The sequence below is a fragment of the Halichoeres trimaculatus genome, unplaced genomic scaffold, assembly GCF_033239565.1.
Source record: "Halichoeres trimaculatus isolate MK-OKI-2021-1 unplaced genomic scaffold, fHalTri1.1 fHalTri1_scaffold_1, whole genome shotgun sequence".
Classification (NCBI taxonomy): Eukaryota; Metazoa; Chordata; class Actinopteri; order Labriformes; family Labridae; genus Halichoeres; species Halichoeres trimaculatus.
The window spans coordinates 19,320,810-19,334,295 of NW_027437179.1; the positions used below are offsets into that span (position 1 = coordinate 19,320,810).

The following is a 13,486-nucleotide window of genomic DNA, read 5'->3' on the forward strand; positions in this document are numbered from 1 at the left end:
AAGGATGGAACACACTGGACTGTATTTGTGAGAGGGAAAACAACTCAAAAATGTTTAAGAGGTAAATGCAACTATTTTTTTTGTTAGTTGAAACTGTCTTCGAAAACCAAGAATAAATGATGATAAATAGTTTGAATTTCCCAGTCGAGTTATCTGTTTTTAACATATAGATATGCAATTTCTTTCAATAATCTTCTGCTCCTTCTTAACCTTTTAACCCCAGCAGTGGGCGGGTACTTTTACTTTTTTACTGAATACATCAGTAAAAAAGTAAAATGCTCAGCTACAGAACTGATACTGTACATGCAGTTTTTTCGCCTTGATTTTTATCCTGCAGACAAAAAAACAGACTCAGAAATAGGATGAGGCAACCCTGAGTGATACAACAGAAATGACTTGGTATTTCACAAACCAAAAAACAGCACTCACCTGCAGAATGGACACTGCCCACAGTGCACCCACAGGCTGTGGCCAGTGAGCCTCCACGGAGACAGAGGGGCCGGCTTCACTGAAACAATGTTAAAATATTAAGAAGCTGCAAAAGTGATAAAAACAAATAAATTCTGTTTATTTGGAAAGTAGCAGAGTATAAGACAAATGGAGGCAGTGTGATTAGCCTAACATATAGGTAAAAGAAGTACAATTTCAACACAGCCTCTGGCTTTGGCATATATTTTCAAATAAAACCCAGATATTTAAGTTCACACAGCCGAGGCAAGCACAGGTCTGTTTGTCCTCGAGGCACAGCTCCTGTTTTAAAACTGCCACGGAAGAAATACAACTATGAGCCAGCCAATGTTTAATGTTGACCAAAGTTTACACCCTTACTTTCTACAGAATATCCTCCCACCACAAGCCCTATGCTATGAGTAGTCTTTATTTCGCTTCATTTCCATCCATCTCTTCTTGAGGATGTCAAAAAAATCAAGCATTCTCCTGAATAATACTTGAATAATATGTTTTTTTTTTTCATTTAGGGAGTCTGAGTGAAACAGTACTATAATGGTATGGCTCCATGGTTTAGTTTATACTAAGCTTACACTGCAGTTGTTTGCTATTTTATATATATTTTACTCTCCTAAAAGTATAGATATATATACATGAATTTTTTTTATCTTCTACAATACGTTTTTATTTTGCAGTTTACAATCTCTGCACGCAGAATTATTCATACTTCACTTTTGTGTGCTGTGGTCAATCCAGATCTGAAATAAACCCGAATAACATCAAAATGAGTTCAATTTCTCTAAAGGGTCTTCCCTATTGATCACTCAAAATAATTGCTGCAGATGAACAAATGCTTGTTTTTCCACCAAAGGCAACATCACATTAACTCAACTTTATTGCTTTTACCTGAAGCTGGATCTTAAGTTGAGACAGAAAAGCGCCCCTCTAGAGACAACTGCCATACGTTTTGATCAAAAGTGAGCAGCAGGTTTTTACCATCATATATACTGACTGCAAATTCCCCACAGTACCTCTGTTTGCATTCTCTTATTTACTTCTTTGACACAGCTAACAGAAGGTGTGCAACATGGCTTTGCTAGATATCTTTTTTTTTTTTTTTTTTTTTAATCAGGCCTCCCTGGTGTTTTCTTCACTCAGTCTTTACAATCTCATATATTTGTGAAATATAAACACAAGTGGTCTGTTGTTGGGTAGGTGGTTAGAGCGATGGGAGGAATTTTCAGGCAACTAAACAAAGTTACAGGGCCCTTAAAGGTACAGGGCACAGTCATTAACAGTGTTGGGCAATAACGCTTTACAGTTGTAATATTACTTTCATTAGCAAAGAGTAACGAACTACTCTTGAAATTCCAGTTATAATATATCAGTTACTCTTGCAAAAAGTAACTCGTTTCTCCCTTACTGTTGTTAACTGTAACTGCTACTGGTTCAAAGTAGTACCTCAGGTTGATTTAATCGCGCTGGTCGGCCGACAAGCATGGTGGATCGCTTCATGGTTGCCAGATATGCGTTTTTCTTGCGGAATTGGGCGTCTTTTCAGGCGCTGCCGCGGGTGGTTTGGCAGATAGGCTTGTTTTATCAGTCGTCATACAGACCTGGCAACCCTGGCTAGCTTGAATAGGTAGCAGTACACGCTGGAAAATGCCCATCGCTCTGGTTTTCCCGAGAGGAAAGACGACGGAAACATCGTTGTCAGAGGTAAAATGTGTCCCGGCACTAGGTCCCTTTCAGCTTAGTTGAACTTAGACTGGATTTTAAAACTTGTGGCTCGTCCTCAGTTGAACAGATGAGTATTTCGTATAGCCTGTAACTACGATGCGTTCATAGGCTAAAGAGAAAAACGCACCTGCTGCCAGTTTCACTGATGACATTCACACACAGGCCATGTGCAAACTTTGAATCACGACGAGAGTGAACAGTTACCAAATTTGTGGGGTGTAAAGAAAAGTAATATAATCACCCATGTAATCTATTACTTTTGGCAGGGAGAATACTGTTACTTTTAAAAAAAAGTAACGAGTATTGAGTAATACATTACTTTCTTTCAGTGAGGGGCCTAACACTGGTCATTAGAGGCAACAAGCAGAACCGACTTGGTTTTAATATGAATAATAATCCTACATATTCAGATTGGTTTATTCTAACCTACCTATGAAAACAACATCTTGCTTAAGAATGAGCCTTTTGCATCCACACAGGTGCAGGCCGTCTTTACTGAGGCGTCTATCTAGCGCTGCCATGTTTCTACAGTACAATAGAAGAGACAAAGTAGTACCATATGTGGTTTTACATTAGGAGAGTAGCCGCACAAAATGCACTTTTATTAAGAAGACAAAGAAGAGGTAAATGGTTGTTATTTGAAAAAGACTTTGCAGTGGTAGGTGTTATTAATGGTGAAAACTTGACAAATGCAAGACCATGCTCATCATGCATCAATTCAAAGGAGCTTTGGTCCTCAAAGGCTACCACCACTTCACTGACCAGAGAGCTCGGCAGGAAAGCCTTTCAGTCTAGAATCTGATCATCAGATATTGTTAAATATGCCCCTTTCTACACACTGTAACTTTAAAAGAGGTAAATGTTGCATAACTTAGAAAGACAAACCTTAGTGAAAAGAAACATGGGGGACATTTACACTGGTGGGGAAAAACACGAAATAAGCTACCAAAACCTAACATGATGAAATCCTGAATCTTCAGATGCTGTCAGAGCTCTTGGTATGGTCCCTGACTTCCTCCTCTGCTTTAAATCAGGCTCGGCCCCCAGCCCCATCTTTTGCCAAACCAGGAAGTTAAACTCTACAGCCGAGCAAGCACAAGACAAGTAAGTGTAACTTTATTGCTCTTAGCAGCAGTGTGAGAAAGAGGTACTGGCTAAATGTGTGCAGTTTGTTGTTCAATGTGCGAATAAACCAAACAAAGGGGCAATGCTTACGACAGTGTAGCTTCACAGAGCGTGCACCTTGTTAGCAGTGATATACCACAATCTGTGCACACAGAAGTGAAAGTTCATCCCAACCTCCTTTGTCCTTTTAGTCTGACTCTTATCTAGAGTTGAACTGAACCAATGATGTGATGTGTAAAAATTTTCATCTGCGTGTTTATCACTTTTAATTTCTTCATGCTGGTAAAATGTTTTCAAATTCCTGATCTGAAGCTACAGATCACCTTCTCTACACCCATGTCCATACAGCAGTGCTCACACTGCAGTGTTGTATCATCTGTTTTCTGTCTCTCCAGTGTCTGTTTTTATGAATCCTCATCCATCTGAAGTCATAGTGCTGCGATAATCGTGCCCCCTTCTCTACTGAAAATCTCTCTCATCCTCTTCATCCCACGCGACCCACTCTGTCTCAAAACCCTGTTTCTTTATGCCAACTGGCAGCGGAAAGCGAAGACAACTTTCTCTCATGTCACCCTACGCATCGACTGCACGATCATGCTAATTCACCACGACGACAGTTTAGCATCTTAACGGCAAATGCTCGACGTGTGCGCAAACAGTTCCCATTGTGATTGGCAACACATTTTCACAAAGAAAGCAGCTGACAAACTGAAATGTAAGGTAAGCTCACCTTACCGCAGGTTGCATCAGTACGACAGAATCAAGTGCAACAGCCTGTCTAAACCGAATTCAAACCAGATGTAGCAAAACAAAATCATTATCCAATGTAGGAGCATACATGCATTTGAAGACTCTTTGACCCAAATGATTTCTGGAAGGTATGAAAGGATTTTCTGTCTTTTCCTTTCTGTAGTAGTTTGATAAAACAAAGTATCAAAGCTTTGTTTTTCTCTTCCTTTTTATGTCTGATGTGTGCATGTTTCATCACCCTTGAACACATTCAAACTCGGTCTCACACATTTTATCATTGACAAGCATGTGTGAGCCTCCTTTATGGTGCATTCCTGCTGCTCCGCTAAACTTGCAACAAACTCCTGTTATCAAACAAGTGATTCAAGCTTTTCATTTTCCATTCCGTCCCGATCACGAGGCTGTTTTTCTGGCTGTACTGCGGCGAGACCTTCACAAGGCCGAGCTTTTAATTGCTTCCTTGCAGGGGGCTCATCTTGACAGAGCCTCACATCCTTTCTTCTGTGGAAAAAAAATAAATAAAAAAAGACTGAAATCTTAGAAACAGCAGCAAAAAAAGGATTTCTGCCTACGCTTGATCTCCCCTGCGGAGTTTGTCAAACAAAAGAAGATCCTTTAATTTGGTCACAACAGGGGCCTTCCACTATACTCCACACGCTGAAATTCTGGCAAGTAAAGCCAGCGCTCCCCCTAACGTCCCAGATGAGTTGTCTGACCTAGCAAAGTTCATGAACATGACTGTGAATATCTTGTAGTCAACATGTTGTTCCTCTTTTTCATTTTAATGATATGACAAACGAGAGGAAACGGGATGTATTCCTTCTGTTTTTTGATGAGCTCTGTATTTCACCAGGCTTACTAAACCATCTGAGCAGCATTTAACTTGCGCTGTCTCTCCTTTTTTCACCACTATAGGCTCACACCTGCACTGTGGTCCTTAGTGAGTCTCCATGGGAACCAGCACACAGGAAATTGTTTCTCATAACCAGAGCACCTAAGGTGAAAGAGGGCTTAAGATTTCAGAAAAAAAAGCTCAAAATAGTCTTGGCTGATGCAGGAGGTTCTGACAATCTGTGCTATGCTGACACTGGCTGTGTATGTGCCAGTTTTAACCCTCAGAGGGTTGAGTTAAAAATCTATCCATGTTCTCACATGTGGATCTGCTCCATCTGATGCAGCTTATATCCTCTATGTGTGAAATAGAGTCCTAACACTTTTAGGACAATTGCTTTTTAAGAGAGTTTTGACACTTAAAGATGCTATGAGGAGGATCTGTTTTAATTGGACTGCTTCGCCACCTTCTGGCCCAAGTCTTTCGCACACTGTCGTAAATTACTTTTCGCAAAGCGTGTGTTTGTTTTGGAATTAAATGGAGATTAGATCAAAACAAATTGTCTTTGTTCAAGACAACTTTTCACTAGATACAACCCACCAAGGTAGAGTATTTATCAGTACAGTTATGTAGCACTACAGTTTGAGACGTGACATCAATCAAAAGTCGTAGTCGCCGGCTATATGTAGCCCTGTCGGTAGCCTGATGCTCTGACTTATCTGTAGGCTTACGTGACAACAAGTAAACACTGTCAGTTTGTAAGTAGTTTATTAGCTGTGTATATTTAGCACAGCTGGCAGCCTGGTGCTCTAAGACATGTCTGTAATAAGCAATGTTAGTAAATCCTGGTTATGTCCTTCCAGTCATCTACCAAGCAGAGCTAACGTGACCTCACTCTTCATTTTATTGATAGACTACTTTGAATAGACCACTGCAGAATAACTGCTGCACGTGGGTAGAAATGAACATTATAACACACAGTTTAGCCCCTGTATGTAGCCTGTGTGCTATCACTCCCCCATTTAGCTTTCTTCTGTCCTTCTTCTGTCTGACAGTTAGGCTCCTGTGTCCACCATCACTACAAAATTAATCACAGACACAGTTTTCAGCAGAATAAAACACAAACATCTCTTCTCACTACTCAACTTTGTTACCCAGTGTGGCGTTGTCATAGCGACTTAAAAGTAGCATTTTGAAATAACCTGTAACCAGCAATATTAGTGTTGGTAATCTAATTTTAAAGTGTGGATTACAATCAGGCATATATCTAAAAGGGAGGCTTTTGCAAGGTCACTTATAAACTCCTCGCAGCCCCTTTAAAGTCAAGGTAGCACACACAATATGCACACGTTTTCCTCTGATTTAAACCATGTATATTGTTTGGTTTAACGCCAAATAATTTAAACCCACATTAGTCAAAGATTTCTATTAGCTTATTGGCTCATGGCTCCTGTTTGATATTCAAATACATGCATGCATTGTGCAATTCAATATATAGTGTAAGGGCACATATGTGTGCTTTCCACCTTACTACCTGTGTTGTGTTTGTGGAAGCACGAGCCTTTTCTTTGCTACCTTTATCTAAGCCTTCACAATCTGCCTCAGTGTAAATATAAATCTCTCCTAAAGTAGACTTATGGTGCTCTCAGGCACCCCTTTTTTCTCTTCCTCAAGTGCTCTAAGTTGTTTTGAGAGAACCCTGGGCCGAGTGATCCATTTGCCCAGCAGGGCTCCTGCACTGTGGGGAGCTGGAGGTCTCAGTGTCCCTGGAGGATCTTGATCCCTCTCTCATCCATCTCCAGGCACACCTGTGCACCCTCTCTCTCACTCTCTTAAAGCCCCTCTCTAGCTGAGCTCAAAGCCAAGTGGATCCTGGTTAGTCCAACTGTGAGGCAAGCCTTTGCCATGTGAAGCTTAAAGGTTTAATATAGTAGTGGAAGAAGGTAAAGCAAGGGTTACCTATAGCTAAATCTGTAAAGTAGCAACCCCAGGAAGTTACTTTAACCGCACTGTGTGATGGGAAACACAATTAGTAAAACTTAAAAGTGCTTTAGTTTTAGATGAACCAGTTTCCTTGGCTTGTATCTGCCAATAAAAGGCCATCTCTTTTCTTCAGGCCTTCCTTATAGCCACTCCTTTCAACACTTGTCTGTGCACAGCCTGATAACTCATGTCCAAAGGAAGTGTTGATTAGAAATCTGTAATGTGTGATCATTGTGAAACCCATCCAACTTTCTTACTCTTGTGCTCACACGACTGGCTTTGCTTTGTCTGATCAACCAAATGCTGAGGACTCTGGTCAAATGTAACTGGTTCAGAGGCACAGCAGACAGGCAGTGAGAGGTGTTAGGATTAGTAAACCCCTGCAGCAAACATTTAGACCTGATTTTTTTTTTTGTCTGAGCATTTGATTAAGAATCCCTATCCAGATGATTAGATCATTTCCACAACTTATTTTCAGTCAGTTTCAGGAGTTGTCTTATGCAGTTGTTGTGTGGTGCAATAGTTTCTGGCCACCTTCCTCCCATGTTTTTTTTCTTTTTGTTTTTTTCTCTAGATTTGAATACTTATTAAATATGTTTCTATGAAGTGTTTTTTAGCTAGCGTTATTTTGCTAGTACAAAAAATGTTGCTGTTTTAACAACTTGACATTCGTTGAAGTTTTCTCTGTATTTCAACTGTTGTTTTGTTCCAGTTTATCTAATATACTGACTTTTCAAAAGCAATCAAGCCATTGCTTTAACAAACAATTAACCTACATCCATTTCTCATACTGTCTTGCACATTAGTCAGCTGTTTTCTGCTGTTGATCATCCTGGTCTGGTTATACTTCATGTCCAGAATATTTCACACAGATCTCTTCACAACATCTACTGACTTTTTTGTTAACATCTTGCAATCTATAATGTGCTATATTTATGATTTTGAATCAGACATTGAAGATGATGAAATTAGGTCTTTGAATCGATGAGACTGCTGGAAAATTGCTTTACATAATTATTGTCACAGTAATCATTTATGTCTTTCTTTTCTCCCCAAAATGAAGAATTTATCAAAATTCTACAATAGTTTTGTTTCCCCTGACACTTTGATGTGATAATCACATTTCAACCAGTTGAAAGATGTTTGAAATGAGATCTTTGAAGTCCAGACATGATTTCACCCTGTTTTCAACCAGATTATATGCAAATCTCAGTTACAGCTCACTGGGATGTGTTTACCTGCTTCAGATTCAGATGAACAAAAGTCTCCTTCGGATCAGAGTTTTCTCTGGTTTGAAATCAGACGATTGAGTTCAGATTTCTGTCCTGCAGCTCGTGAAGTACTGTTGCCCTGAGTTATGTGCCGTTGTGATTTATTGTTGTAGAGAACAAATGCTGGGAGTATAACCATAACTGGAGATTAATCATAAAAGAAAACAGCTAGCATATTTTGTACCTCTGTGTCAGCCTTTGTAAAAAACATTTCAGCTAATATTCATTTGAGAACTTAATCTGAAACAAGAGTCTTGGCTGTGCGAGGGTATCTTACAGAAACAGCTGGAGGGGATTTAGATCTTTACGTCAATGAAAATGTGCGAGGATGCGAGCTGTGACTTGAATTCTGTGGTGATGCCTGCTGTAGTTGATGGACAATTTGTGTTGCTCCGGAGACAAACAGAGACAAACTACGGCTGCCTGTTGATTTCTGTAGGTTTGACTGTCGGGGAATGAGCCTGAGTACTGCTCATTCTGTCATCACTGGCAATGAGAATGAATGTCAGGCTTTATGCTTGATCAGCTATGACCACTATATTTGCCCTCAGGAAGTGTTGACGAATACTTAAATCGCAGTCTTTGACTGAGTGTGCAGCTCTGTGCTTCAGCTCCACAAAACTCTCTCTTTTCCACTCATCCCTGTCGCTCTCACCTCTCCTTTCTCCTTTCCCCCTCTTTTCTCTCCGCTCTCTGTCTCTTCATCTGAGAATATGATTTGTCATGGTGACTGAGAGAGGAGATGGAAAAAAATGTTTACTTCAGGAAAAAAATGTCTCTAACGTGTCTTAATGTATTCTTTTAAAAGAATTGACGCAGTGGCACGGAAAAAGATTAATTTATCACGCCATCAAGCACAGGAACAGCTGCAGAGAAGGATGGGTGTAAATTGCGAGTCGCTGACAATGCCTGCGTTACAGATGGATTTCTCTGTCTGCGTTTCATATTGAGATGCTGGGGTGTATGAGAGGAGGGAGAGGAAGAGAGAAGAGGTTAGAGGGAAAAAAATGCAATTTTGTCAGCTCTCGTCCAAACTTTGTGACAGGGGTAATTTTGATCCATTAGCTCTTAGCTGCTCCTTTTGACCAACTTTCCATCTTTCTCACTTTTACAAGTCTTGCCCTTGGGAGAAATACCTTTGGCCCTGAAGAAATCTATTTCCAGCCCAATATGAATGGATAAATATCTTTCGGAAGCTAACCCATTCTGTTGTTTAAGGTGGTGTGAAATTGTAACAGAATATCCTGCTGCTCATTCTTTAACGGGAGTAAAAAGTTTTATGACGATTTTTCGGGGAAGTTTCAAGGATTTGATTCTGTGAAAATCTGTGAGGACGGGCAGGAGGCCAAGAAGCCACCCCCTTAAACTGGGATTGTGAGATGACAATAACAGACATGATCAAAGGGAAGAGGAGAGGAGAAGGAGGAGGGGGAATTCTGGAAAGCCACCTTCGAAATCGCATCACTGGCTCAGCAAGCGTGGCAGCATCTAAGGTGCTATTTGTAATATCTTTTTCCCCCGGCCCACATAGTGCAAAATGAAGGCAAACATTGCAAATCACCAAAGGTCTGCAGTGAAAGATGAATTCTTGTAGTGTTTTGATAAAGATGCTCCTCTGCTTTACCTAGTTGACTCCAAACAAGTGCAAACATCAAACAGATTGAAATAACTATATCATACCAGAGCACTCTTTATTTAAAGACAACTTCTAAAACCAGCAATAACATTTGTTTTAAATAGTAAGAACATACAGTTTATATCCTGAGAGGTTCTCAGAATCACTCTGAGAGGAATCATTGTTCTCCGAGTAGCTTCTCCAGGCAAATCCTCCTCAAATGGAGAGGATTATACAGTCACAGTCAGAAAGCTAGAGTGCTCTCTCAGACCACAGTTCACGGCTAACTTCTTTTTGCACTTTCCAGGAGGGAGTAGGCCCTCTGTTAGCACAAAAATGTTTCCTGAAAGGCGGATTACTGTACTGTATGTTGGTCCGTCTCCCCCCAACCACCACCCTCCTCTTCACCTCCTCGGACTGACCACCCGTGTGCTGCACAGCGGACCTGTTCCTGAGATTTCCTCACTGCAGATTAGAAATGCCAATTATGTCTTATCAAGACGGAGGGTCAATAAAATATTGAAGCAACAGTGTTTACTCCGATTAAGCCTCCAAGTGCCAGATGGAGATTATGGGACAGTTCAAATTCGAGTTTGGCCAGAAATAGGGGCTCTGTTGAATTATGGATCACACGGCGAGCCTCTGGGAATGCGAAGAATAGATAGGGAGGTAATCCCAGAATGCTGAGAGCTCTGAGAGGGAGGAGGCAAACAAGAGCAGATAGGAGGAGAAGTGAAAATCTGTGGATGGATGAGTTAGGCATCTCGGTTGGCATTTACTTTCAGCTGCAAACTTACTATCTGTGGAGTAACTGCATCTTTAGAAAGCACTTTTAATTTGCAAGATCCGGAAGAAAAATAGTGTTCAGCTTCAACTTACTGATACTCTACTTCATTTACACAGCAGAAAATGACCATTGCATGTAGTAGTTGTCTAACATATGTCAAAAAATGGTGTGCACCCAGCGTCAAAATGTTTCCAAATTAGGATCAATTAAGGAAACATAAAGTTAGATAAAGAAGCTGACTGCAAGGAAAACATGTTGTCAGCTGGCAATCTTTCTGACTTCAAACATAATTCAGTTTTCTCTATGAAAAAAGATACTGCTTTTAATTAAATTAGTTTTAGCTTTCTTTGAAGGTGTAATAGGTAAAAGACCTTAATTATATTGTACTAATTAAAAAAACATAAATAAATAAATAAATAATCTGATATACAGGGAAGAAGAGAGAAAGTGTGCAAATTGTGAAGCTTGTGAAGTTCCCGCTATCTCATCATTCCCATTAAAAGAAGGGAGAGCAGCTAAAATTGAAAGTGACGGTGGAGTCTTTAGGAGGCGGCCTGTGATTTCCAAATTATCATATTTTCCGAGTCAATAATAAAAAGCTTATGATAGTGCTAGCTATGCTGACAGGCTTTAATAAGATAGGGTCGCTGGAGCGCGGCAAACCGAGGGCCAACTGCTTCTGTGTGTTTGTGTCTGAAAGAGTGTGTGTGTGTGTGTGCGTGCGTTTGCTGTGCACAAGAAAAAGACTGCGTGTGAATGTGTATTTCTGGCACGGAAAAATGTGTTTTATGTGCACACATTCTCTGTGTGTGTTTGTGCTTCTGTACATGCATCATATAAAGTGCAATGTGTGAGAGCAAACGGAGGACAGTTGTCAGCCTCTGAAACTTAAAATATGTGAAACCAACAGAAAAATCTACTCACATGCACCCAACTAGGGGATTCCTGGAGCTGTATATCTGTTCCATCTTTGTTTATGGGATATTTTCCATGCACAAAACTGCAAAACCCACAAATAATTTTGACTTTACAAGAGCTTGTATGCTGACAAAGTGTCATTGTTTATTGGGTTATTTCTGCAGACATCATTTGAACAAATACAACTCTCACTGCCATAAAACACTGATATTATTCTATAATAACATTGTCAGAGTTGTTTTATCTTTATTGACACGACACATAGTTTTTTTATGACATGAATGTAACTCAGCTTGTGCAAACTTGTTCAGCTCGATTGCTAATGAAAGCAACCCCGCTGCTTGATGTGTCATCTAATGTACAACTAAACCAACCTGAATGTACTGGAAGTTGGCACATTCTGCATGCTTTGTGAGTAGCTTGCCTCCTTCTGTTGCTGCTACACGTGCTCTTTTACACCAGTGCCACATGCTGTATGATGCATAAGCCATCGAGCCATCCGAGGACCTCATTGATACCATATTAGGAGAAAAGATAAAAACGAACAGGTCCATTGGGCACAAGTGTAGATCCTTCATTAGGGCACCGCTCATTGATTTCCCTGTTGGTAATCTCACGCTGATGAAGTGAGTGGGTACAAATATTCATGGCCCAGTGATTACCTTGACCCCATCCCACCCACGGCCATTAAGAAGTAGGGGTGGAGGAGGGGGGTTACTGGGTAGGGATAATTGTCTCAGGGGAGGTCAACAGGGAAGGTTGCTGGGGTCCCTTAGGTTTCAGACATGTGGAGGAAGTGTGTAGAGCTGTGTGTGCTTTGAATATCTGGTTACTGTGGTTGAGATGGGATGGAGGAGGAAGAGGAGATGATATTTGTGTCATGTTAAAGGTATGTGCATGTTTACACCATTTCCTCATCTCTCTCACACACACTTAAATAGTGGTCATTAGCGTAACTACTCTGGCCTGCTTTATTACAGCTGTCAAGGGAAACAGGGCTTCCCACACACAAACACAGGCAAAGCTCATTAGCAGCATCCCAAAGCTGCCTTAGACCAGTTTGTTGCTTTTATCATAAAGAAGTGAGACAAATGTGATTTAAAAAAACACACACAATGAAATTAAGCCATTAAACTTTGTTCCCTCATTTAACAGCAAGTGCATTCGTCCGCTTTGTGCGTAACAATTCTGACCCATCAATGTGTTTAAGTATGTGTGCCCAATGTAATTTTCACTGTTCCTTTACTGTATCGTTTGTTTTTTTGTAACTCTGTTTTTACCTGTTTTACTGAAAAGCCATGCTAATGTACGAGGCTAAAGTCTGTTCAACTCAATTTCTGATTCTTTTATCCACTATCGTGTCATTTTGGAGGCGTTTGACAGCAAACCTGTAATTATACATGCAGTGTCTTACTGTGGTTAATTTTCCTTTGTTCCGTGTCAAAAACTGTTTTCCATACACTTTGATTTTTAAAATGCTTTCTGTTGAGTCTGTCAGACAAGAAACGGTTGTGTGTTCTTCTCAGTGTTGATCTCCAACAATTATTTGTCAATATTCAGCTCATATGGGTCTTTTATTACATTGGTCTTGCTTTTTTGACTTATTTGCAAGGCTCCAAAACATTTTGGAGGAGGAATACCTCCTTCTATGTTGAATCTACAGCAATATCATTATCCATGCACTGATTTCACCTTTAATGGATGATTCAGGGAAGAGTTTAACCATTTTCTTAGCTGATTTTAAAAATAGACACAAAAAATAACAAAGAGGAAATGCAAGAGTCATCTACATTGGATTAGCTTAGTCATTCTAAATTTTGCCCCCAGTTTTCACAAATGGTGCTCTCAGTCAAATCAGTCATTTCAGCTTCATCACTCCACTTTGAAGACACAGGTGGTTACACCTGCAGTTTCAGTCTGGTCAGTGAGTTCAGCCTTTTCCCTTTCAATGTCATGCTGTGGTCTGCTCAGTTTAATCACATACATATTATTGACAGCCCTACAATCTGATTTCACAT

General features: G+C 40.3%; 2 long non-coding RNA genes across 2 annotated transcripts in view; one reads left to right on the forward strand and one right to left on the reverse strand.

Moving 5' to 3' along the window:
- Window positions 1-278: 278 nt before the first annotated feature.
- LOC141796952 (uncharacterized) lies at window positions 279-2,032 on the reverse strand. Its single transcript, XR_012598913.1, has 3 exons — window positions 1,909-2,032; window positions 430-508; window positions 279-331 (listed from the first exon to the last, which is right to left on the reverse strand). It is a non-coding gene; the product is annotated as an uncharacterized LOC141796952 (long non-coding RNA).
- Window positions 2,033-13,486, forward strand: part of LOC141796948 (uncharacterized) — a 187,776-nt gene continuing 176,322 nt past the window's right edge. The window contains exons 1-2 of the long non-coding RNA XR_012598911.1: window positions 2,033-2,166; window positions 3,168-3,291. This is a non-coding gene — a long non-coding RNA (uncharacterized LOC141796948). The remainder of the gene's footprint in view (window positions 2,167-3,167; window positions 3,292-13,486) is intronic.